The 10,116-nt window shown below is 37.6% G+C and overlaps 1 long non-coding RNA gene across 2 annotated transcripts in view; it reads left to right on the top strand.

Moving 5' to 3' along the window:
- Nucleotides 1-10,116, top strand: part of LOC104006383 (uncharacterized) — a 167,941-nt gene that overhangs the window by 117,542 nt on the left and 40,283 nt on the right. The window lies entirely within an intron of this gene.

Genomic DNA, 10,116 nt, shown 5'->3' with positions numbered 1-10,116 from the left:
TAGAGTAGGATAAGTAGAACCAATTCCCCAAACTCCTAAAAATTTCTGTAGGAAACATATTTCCTTCACACTGTCCACACCAACTCAGTACTATGAAAACATTTTTTTCCTTTCATCTCTACAATGTGAAGAAAAAATAAAAATTAAAAGTTTGGTTCCCACATTACTTCAAGAATATAATTTTTTCTGTTAGATAAGGATCCCAAAATACTTCCTACAACATAGCCCCTACTGTTCCTTGTTTAGTCCAGACTATTGTTTTAAAGAAAGCAAATTAAACAAAGCTATTGGTGACAATGGACTGGAGTTCTCTGATGCAAAATTATAGATCTCAGGAGATATTTCAAATATGTCTTACCTAGTTGCTATTTATCATCAAACATACCCAAATGTTTGTAGTGGGTGAATATTTTAAAACAAACCTAGCATAGTGTCTGAGTACAGAGTTAAGTCAATAGTTTGGAAACATCCCTTTGTTTCTTTATATGCATTTAGCTACTGCTATACCTTTTTCAATGAATGAAGCAGACCTGAGCACACACAATAAAAGAAAGCAAAAATTACCAGGTTTGGACTTCACTTCACAGCTGGAAAGATTCTGTTGAGGCTGCCAGCAGGGGATCTTGCGTATTAATACCCTACCTGGAAGAGCTGACATGTTGGAAATGAGATTAACACCTTCCTGTTTTTACATTAACTAAGGCTAAAGTGTCATTTGCCTTATTGGGAGAAAAAAAAATTAATACTGAAATGATGGGGTTGCAAACAAGGTATGGTTTTAAGAAAATGTTAAACTATGAGGTAGGGTTTTTGTGGTGGTGGTGGTGATCCTTTCAAGATAAATACCTGTACAAATAAAAGCCAAAACTATCAGGACAACTCAAAAGCTGAACATAAACACATGTAGCACAACAACTCCTTTTCAGGCCAATGCTAATTGATACGGTAAATAACTTGTCAGACTGCTTAAAAAATAAAAATAAATGAATACACTATGTCAAAGAGTACTGGTGCTTAGGTATTTGTTGCCAATTCCAGACTAGCCAAGAAACAGAAGAGCTAATATAAATGATTTATTCATTCAGATATAAGATAGCACTTTTTAATTCTCTCACTTCACAATTCATCTAGTTACATATTTACTAAAGATGAGCATTTAGATGAAAAAATATTAAAAATTCTAATGTGAGGAAGCCTCGAAATCATTGTCATGTATAAGTGGGAATGAGTTGGGAGAAGCGGGCCAGGAGTAGCTTGACATCTCCCTCATCCAGACATGCTCAAAACAGGTACTGGTGGCCTTTTCTCAGGCTCAGAAGGCTGAGCTATCATCCATACGTATGTCATCTTCAGTTGATAGAGTCGCTCTGCTGTGCCAGGTCCTCTTGTAGGAGTGATAGAGAAACCAGAAAGGACAGATATGTTCTTTGTGCTCCAGGCCTCCTGGTCTGGGTGCAGACAGACATCAACAGTGGCTAGAATACAAAACTAACTCCAGTGGGTGAGAGAGGAAAGACATAAACATCCTCACTAGGAGCCCTGCGGGAGAGAGAATAACTCTTCTGGGAGGATCTGGGAAAATTTCCTAGAAGAGATGTGGTGTAAGTTGGATCCCACAGAATGGGTAGGGTTTTAACAGATGGGAAGGAAAAATGGTGGAGAGGACTTTCTAGGGAGAATGGACCAATTCATCATATTTTGACACCACAATCACATAGAGAATTATGGTGAAATAGACACCCAAAATATATCAGTGAAAAATATGTTGTTATGGAGATTATAGTCAGTAATCCACTTTTTTTTTTTTTTTTTTTTTTGAGATGGAGTCTCGCTCTGTCGCCCAGGCTGGAGAGCAGCGGCATGATCTCTGCTCACTGCAACCTCCGCCTCCTGGATTCAAGCCATTCTCCTGCCTCAGCCTCCCGAGTAGCTGGGACTACAGGCGTGCACCACCATGCCCAGCTAATTTTTGTATTTTTAGTAGAGACGGTGCTTTATCATGTTGGCCAGCATGGTCTTGATCTCTTGACCGCATGATCCACCCGCCTCAGCCTCCCAAAGTGCTGGGATTACAGGCGTGAGCCACCGCACCCAGCGAGTAATCTACTTTTTAAAAAAACTATACATGTATACTGAATATACAAGTGATAAGAAAGAGGAATAAAATCGGCCTTTATTCTGCTTGCTAAATGTCTACTATTCAAGTTTTAAGAATTACACACACTGGTAGCTATTGTTTCTATTCATTTCAGAGCTTCTAATTGCTGCTATGGGGTCTCAATGAGAAAGAAGGGAAGTGGGGAGGAGGCAATGAAAATGCATGAGATTTTCAGGAATGCCAACAATGTGAAGTTGGAATCCTACTCTAACTACTTTCATTCATTCTTCCAAAGGTGACGGTGGTCTGTTGTGTTCAAAAGGAGCTGGAAGAGGAAAAGCAGTTTTAAGATAGCCCAAGGGACGGCAACTTAATGCCTCCCTAAGGAGAAACCACATGGGCTGTGCTGGTGGAGAGGATAATAATAGCAATAATAAAAATAAAAAAGAGTGTAGAGGTGGGGTGGCAAGGGTGGGGAAGGAGTCCTGATAACTTGGAATGAGGTGGGAGGAAGAGGTGGAGGTAACCTTTGCAGGTGTTTAAGGAGGATTTGTAAGGGATGCAAAAATAAGGACAACTGAAGCTGTGAGGCGGGATACAGGAACATATCCAGTGAGCTCCCAGGAATAATGGAGAGCATACATTGCATCATCAGGATCACTGAGACCCGAATCCTCTGGGGAAGTCATGTCTTTTTTGTACTAGATGTTTTGAAGCTTGAGCTGGGGCGGGGGATGAGGTGGGGAGAGTGAAAGAGGAGGGGAAAATCACTGGGAAAAATTAAGCAGTCTGAAAGGAGGGTAAGATTATGAAGATAAATGTTTACATCTCTGCTGCATTGTATCTCTTGAAATGAAACTGTTTTTGAATAGTGCTGCATCTGTACTGTAAGAACGTGGGCATTGTGAACAAATTGACTGCCTCAGATGATTTGACACATTTTGATTTCTGCTTAGGAAAATATCTGTTAATCCTATTAGATAGAGTAGGAGAGGGTCCTGAGCAGGAATGCAAAAGATCAAATCCTTCCCCATCTTGTGCACACTCTCCCAATGCCAAGGTATTAAAGTCTCAGCTATTTCCAAAGACCCGGTGCCTCATCCCTGACCTGCTTGGCATTACCTCAAAATCCATTCTTCTCCACCTTCCCATCCTTGCCTGGCACTAGCTAAAATCATGACAAAAGTGGATGGCTGCCCTCTTTCTCTGGCAAGCTAAAGCAGAAAAGCGATCTTATTTTATGCTTTCCTCTTCACATAATTTTGCTTCCTTTCTTCCATCCTTCTTCCTATTCTTTTCTTCCTTCTCCCTCTCTCCCTTTTTTTTTTTTTTTTTTTTTTTTGTCTTCTTTATGTGGTTTGCTGTTTGCTAATATCCAACTCCAGACCATTCTTTGTGTTTGGCAAAGGAAGCAGTTTTATTGTTTGGTAACTCCAGGGGGGATATAGTGTCTATGATGTTGTCTAGGCCAAACCTCCCCCAGGAAGGTTAACTACCTCTACCCTACTCTCAAAAGGGAAAGGATGGCAACCACACACTTGAACACCAGCCATTCTCTTTCCTGAGAAAGTGGATCTGTTCCTGCCCAGAAGTACTTTTTCTTTCCACAGTGGTGTAACTCAATGTTGCAATGCAATTAATTTACTGAGATCAGGACAAGTTATCTGGAATCTGAATCTATAGAGTGCACATTAGGAATAAGAGCAACAGAAGACAATTTTTTTTCCTAACGACTTTCTGAGAAAAGGTTCTTCTTGGAGCAACACCCAAGTCTGATCAAAGAGTCTGTTCATCTGTCTCAAGAGCCAACGCTGAAGCCCAGCATGGAGCTAAAAATATGCACTCACAGTCCTAGAAAATTGTATTCATTAAACTCTACCTACAGGTCCTCACCCAGAATCTGCTCTATGCCAAAGCAGCGTGCTGCTGTTAATCCTCCTTTATAGATTAGGCAGTAAAATAAAGAGGGTGGGGCTGAAATGCAGGGGAAGTCTGCACACGTGTTTGGAAAAGAAGAAAAGGAAAAGCACAGGGAATTCTTGTTCTCTCCTTCATGTTCCGAGTTGCCAGGGTTGTCCAGACACCACCGAGAGACACAGGGCTTTTTAGCGTTCACTGTATTTTCACTTCCACCGGGTAAGTGCTACATGTAAAATGGAAATTTAGAGACAAGATCAAATAAATGCCTTTCAAACTGTGGCACACTGTTATTTTTGGATCCCCTCCTTCTTTGTGTGTTAAGAAGGGAATAATAATAATCATAGCTGACATTGAGCACTTACTATGTGCCAAGCACTGTGGTAAGTTGTTATTTACATAATCTCATTTCATTCTTCAAGATCTCTGAGCTAGGTGCTTGTGTTGCCACCATTTTGCAGATGATGACATTACAGTTTAGAAAGGCAAAGTAACTTGAGCAAGTAAGTGGCAAAGCTGGGATTTGAACCCCAAGCTTCCAAAGCCTTGCTCTTAACGTCTATGCCACAAATATGCCATCTCTAAATACTTCCCTTAAAAGTATGTTTTTTGGTTTTCATTTATGATTTTGGTGACTGCTCCTTAATAACAGTTCCACTATTATCTTAATGTTTACCATCTTCTGCAATCAAGTGATAGGGTTCCTTGGAAGCCAGAAGTGTGTTCTTCCTCACCTTTGTATCCCCTGCAGCTCTTAAAGCAAAGTATCTTGCACAGAATAGGAGCTAAATAATTATTTGTTGAAATGCACTTTACATTATCTCTGTATCTAAATAAAACCCATCTAAACAAGTCCACTTCCCAAACATTGGGGTTTTCCTCCTCTTTGTAGCCATCCCTTTCTTCTTGTTTTGTTTTCGAAAGGTTGATTTTGAACTGGAGGGACATTGCAGTTGTCTTCTCACTTAGCGGGATTTGAAAGTGAGAGTCTGTGTAGTGTTTTAGCCTGCCCTCAGCAATCAGGCCTCACACTCGCGAGGCTCTGATTGTAGGAGTTGCCTTATTTGCATTGATGAGGATGAGCCAGCTGCTAGAGCATACAGAACTGCACCTGACACAATCACCGAGTTCAGGATTAGCACGGGGAATCAGGAATCCACTGCGCTGGCTGCGTGGCAATCTCAGCCCTACATTAGAGTCACTCATGCAAAATGACCCAAATTTGCAATGAGCACAATTAGCAATCCAAAGATGCATGTTAATTTGGGTGCCTGATATTTTCTTACATTTCCCTAAATTAAAAATAATAAATACACTCTTTCCTAGACAAGTCTGGGCATGAAAACAATTCAGGGGATTATGAGTTTGTAAAAAAATGTGCAAACCCCAGAAAATGTGGATTTCTTTGGGTAACTAGCCACTGCCCACCACCCCCCCCCCACCCGCCGAAGTATGAAGTCTGGCATCAAATAGGGTAAGAGCTTTGTGGTATCATGCCCCTTTTTCAATCAGTAGAAAACAACTATTTACAAAGAAAAAAATAATTATACCTATAATAGGCAGAAAAGAAAAATTTAAGCATTAAAGAAAGGATCTGATATTTTAGATTATATACTAATATTTCTGAGATTATGTTTGGGTCACACATAACCACAGATATACTCAACTGTTTCAGAATTTACTAAAAGTACAAGAGATTGTGTTGAATTTTTATTAAACAGAGTTTATAAATCAAATTGAACATTCTCCAACTCTGGGCTGTGTTTCCATATGTTTGCAATCTATAGGTATTGAAATGCTCACCTATACTTTAGGAAAAAACAAACCACAACATTTTGCAAAGATTGAATAAATGATCATTCGAAGCAAAAGCATGCAGTTCAAAAGCTAAACCTCCCATTGGAGAACAGAAAATTTAATGAGCTTTTAATGGAATGCAATGCTCAGAGTAGTAAATTATTTGTTAGTTGACGATGCAATCAGCATGCTGATTAAGGTTGCTTGGTTTTTTACTAAACATTAACTGAATGAAAACGGGTAGTCCTTGTTCTGCTTGGGGGGCTTTAAGGAAGCAAATGGACTTTCAGAACAGAGATTGTCAATAAAGGTGAGTGCACTCCAGGTGTCATTTGAATATGATGATAAAATACTAGTGATAAATATTTAAAAGCATTTTAAATCCACAATGTTCGCCTAGGGTATTATGGACTCTGTTTAAAGAAACAGTGGGCCTTAGCAGGCCTAACAACAATCCCTCTACCTCTCTCTAGAAAGAAATATCTAGATCTGCTTTCTTTTATTACAAAAGAAAAAAGAGGGGTGGGTATGCTTTGAAAATATGAACCAGCATGGATGCAGAAACCAGGAACGTTTGGGAGTTTGGAATGTAAACCTAAAAAGAGACAAAAAGGACAAAAATCAAAACAAAGAAAAACTATTCTGACAGCAAATAAAAGAAACATCTGTTTCTCTGGATAGATTAAGATACAAATTTAATTAAGCAGTTTCAATATTCCAATGTTTAAAAATAATTGCTATTAGAATATATATATTTAAATTTATAAATGATGGCATTCTGAGGGCAAGAAATATTGTGATATGGAGTTATATTCTGTCTAATTTAGAGGGTCTGAAAAGGAACAAAGAAAAAGAACAAAACTTGGAAATACCTTATATAATGCTTATTTTTGTTGTTTCATTGTTAATACAGAATTTATTTTTAAAATCATTTACTATATATTAATCGATATGTACATTAGTCATAAATTATTGATTTTGAGAGAGATTTTGTTACTGTTTAAATTGCCAGATTTATTTCTCTCCCAAAAGAGGGGTTTTTTGTTTGTTTTTCTCCCTACCAATTGAAGAATTGTGGGTTTGTAGGTTAATTTTCTTTGAACAGCTACAAAGTTCTTTTTCTATAAATCCCAATTAGTTTCATCATCGGTGATTCTCTGGCAATGATCAGGTACCCTTAAAATCCGATAAATAACTACCTCTCACTTTTAACTATTCCTGTTTATGACCCAAGAGGTTAAAAGCCTTTGACTGGCATTTGACTTCTGACCTCATATAAATGTTATCTTATCAGTTCCTGCTTGTTAACTTGTATTGAGTGCTTGTCCCTGATGGCTTTTAGATAAAGGGTTGTGGGGTTTTTCCTTTTTTTTCTTTTTAATATATTTCCTATAGGAACTAAACCATTTGCTTTGTTCTTTGCCTAGTGCAGTCAAATCTGCTCAGTAACCTGCTATAAATCTATTAGAAAGAGCCAAATACGCTTTTATTTATTTCCTACATTATTTTTAGTTTAGCTTTATGGATGGAATTTTATGATAAAAATATATTTATTATAATTAATAGTATTAATTACTGGTGAGCTTAATCTTTTAACACGTTTGTCAGGAAGCTGGTTAGCTTAGTATTTTCTCTTTTTAAAAAAATATTAAAAATTTTAAAAAAATTCAGCTTTGCATTTTGCACCAGCATGAGATGAGTAAGAGAGATAATTTATGGAAATCTTGTGTCCCCAGACTTCAGAAGGCTGGCTAATGAGAGAGTCATCAGTAAGATATATCTTTTTTAAAACATCGAATCCAGACCATGAACAGTGCATTTTCTAACCTTTGGGGAGAAAGGTGGTGGCCTGGCGCCTTCCTTTGCCCTTCTGTTCTAAGAATTAAGAAGGATTTTGGCCTTTTATTCCATTTACAGCTGTGTGTGTTGTTCACACATTCAAGTGTGTATGTATGTGAGTCTAGTCACTATGTACAAACCTAAATACATTTGAATGTTTGCATTTTAATCTCTTTCCATACCTCGATGGCATCATGAGGGTATTCTGGGCAGATGTGGGTGCCTCAGAGCCTGCCTCATTTGCAAATGACCTACAATGTGATTTCTAAACAAAATATTACATTAATTTTCATGTGGAAAACAGGCAGTAAGGAGGGGGAAGAAGGAAGAGGCAGCCATCTTGGAGTCGTTTTGCCTTTTAGCCTCATTCTTTCGCCTCCTAAGCCTCGACAGTTAGAATATTATCTTTATTTTTAATTGGCCCTCAACATAAAGCAAGAGGCATATACAAGAGACCTTTGTATTCACGTTTAGAGTAGAAGGAAAGTTGTAACCTCTTGGACTTTAAATAATAACTGCTACTATAGTCAAGCTACACCTATTATTCTCTAACCTTCTAAATAAATATACATATAAATGAAGCATATGCCACAGCTTGTAAGAGACCTGTACAAAACTTATTAAGGGAAACAAATGTCTATTTGGACCATTCATTTACTGCTATCTAAAGAATTAATATGTCAGTAAAGTTATCTGCCCTTCCTCCTCCCCATTCTTTCTTTTCTCCCCAAACACACACTCACATGCACGCACATAAACACGCGCATTCAGACACCCCCACTATGGAGAAATGGCAACCCTGGAAACTTTTTTTTAAACAGGAATTCCCTTTCTCTTAGGTCATAGGTATTTAAGAAAGAGAGAGAGAGAAACAGAAACAGCTTTTACGTTTTATTTTATTTTAATTTTCTGTGTGTGGAGAGCTGCTATGGCTCCATAATGTCCCAACCCTGCTTTCATCATGCTCATATTCTGGCAACACACAGGTTTGATGCAATTTGTTCTAACTTTTCATTTCAACCATTGCTTTTCTCAAAGTGGTCAGAGTTTAAAGACTGCAAAAGCAGAGGGAAAAGAAATACCACGGCAGGGGGAAAAAACAAACCAACCCCCAAACTGGTGCTGGTATTCAGTGCATTGACACATTCTCAAATGTTTTCTCTGTAGTTATAACACAAAAGCGCTTTCTTCCCTGTTTTGATGTGTTAAAGACGGAAAGAGAGAGGACACTTCGAAGTGGTAAAATAAGTATTTGGAAAGCACAGGGAATGTATTTCTCTTTTGAATGTCCAGAATGTGTCAATAACGTGTTGATACTCTACCATTTAATATTAATTAAATTTTTAAAAATGGAAAAGAGATGAAAAGTTAAATTTAGGCACATTGTCTCTCATACGCCGAACTTTTAGCTATCAATGTTGCCTTCTGTTTTGTATAATTAGAAGTGCATCCAAAGCCAGTCACTTTACTATCTATAAAATAAGGATAACAAGGCTGCTAAGTCCCTCTGAGAAGGGTGTGAGTGGATCAATAATACATTATTGTCTAATTTTGACATTTGGCAGAAGAAACCATAAACTTTTACTCCTGTAATGTCAGTAATCTGAACGAATTTTCCTAGGCAATATTATTTGCAGATTCTTTTACTGAGTGAAACAAATAAGAATTTGAAAGACAAAGATGACCTGGTTCTTAAACACTGGCTCCTATCTAAGGACCAAATTCTCTGAGTTGAATCCCAGAGTCCTTTACAATTGTACTGTGTACCCTGGCTTTTTAAAAAAGATTTTAAAATGTAAGCTAGATGATTTCAAAACTGATGAAAGTTATGCCACCATTCTTACTTATATCTAATTCATGTTTTAATAGTCATAAGTTTTAGTATACCTAGAGTACAAAGAAGTGTTTACTTAAACCAGTTTCTATACCAGTAGAAACTAACTCCCCCAGAATATTTTTGATGTAATTATTTAAAATCATTGTAATTAGAAGAACAATAAGAAGATAAGAAATCAAGGCCCTCGGGTTTTCTGTATGGCTGTATCATCCAGCTTCATAAAGTTACTTAACGATGTATTTTAAAATATTGTTTATATGAATGTAAACTTACCCTAATTATATACTAAGAAATGTGGTCCATTTGATTTCTTCCCATTCCTGGCCTCAAAAATCAAACCTGCTCTGTTTGGAAAAAGCTGAGGCTTCTGTGATATCATGGACCTTTTTATATTTCAGCAAGGAAGTGGAGGTCATGGAGTCATAAATATCAAAATTTTCAGGACCCAAGCTGTAAGGTTTTATCCTTTCCTTTGTGAAGGCTGATGCAGATGGATTTCTAATTTCCTTTGATTTCTGTCCTCTTGTCTGTGTGTTTTCTTTATTTGTATAAATTGCATTGTCCTTTCTATAAGAATGTTTGAGCACACTCTCCCTGATAGATTCTCATTCTCACTCCCCTCAGCTTG

The sequence above is a fragment of the Pan troglodytes genome, chromosome 4 (assembly GCF_028858775.2).
Source record: "Pan troglodytes isolate AG18354 chromosome 4, NHGRI_mPanTro3-v2.0_pri, whole genome shotgun sequence".
NCBI classification, from domain to species: Eukaryota; Metazoa; Chordata; class Mammalia; order Primates; family Hominidae; genus Pan; species Pan troglodytes.
Note: the sequence above shows the minus strand (reverse complement) of the source record. Positions and strands in the feature narration are given on the sequence as shown.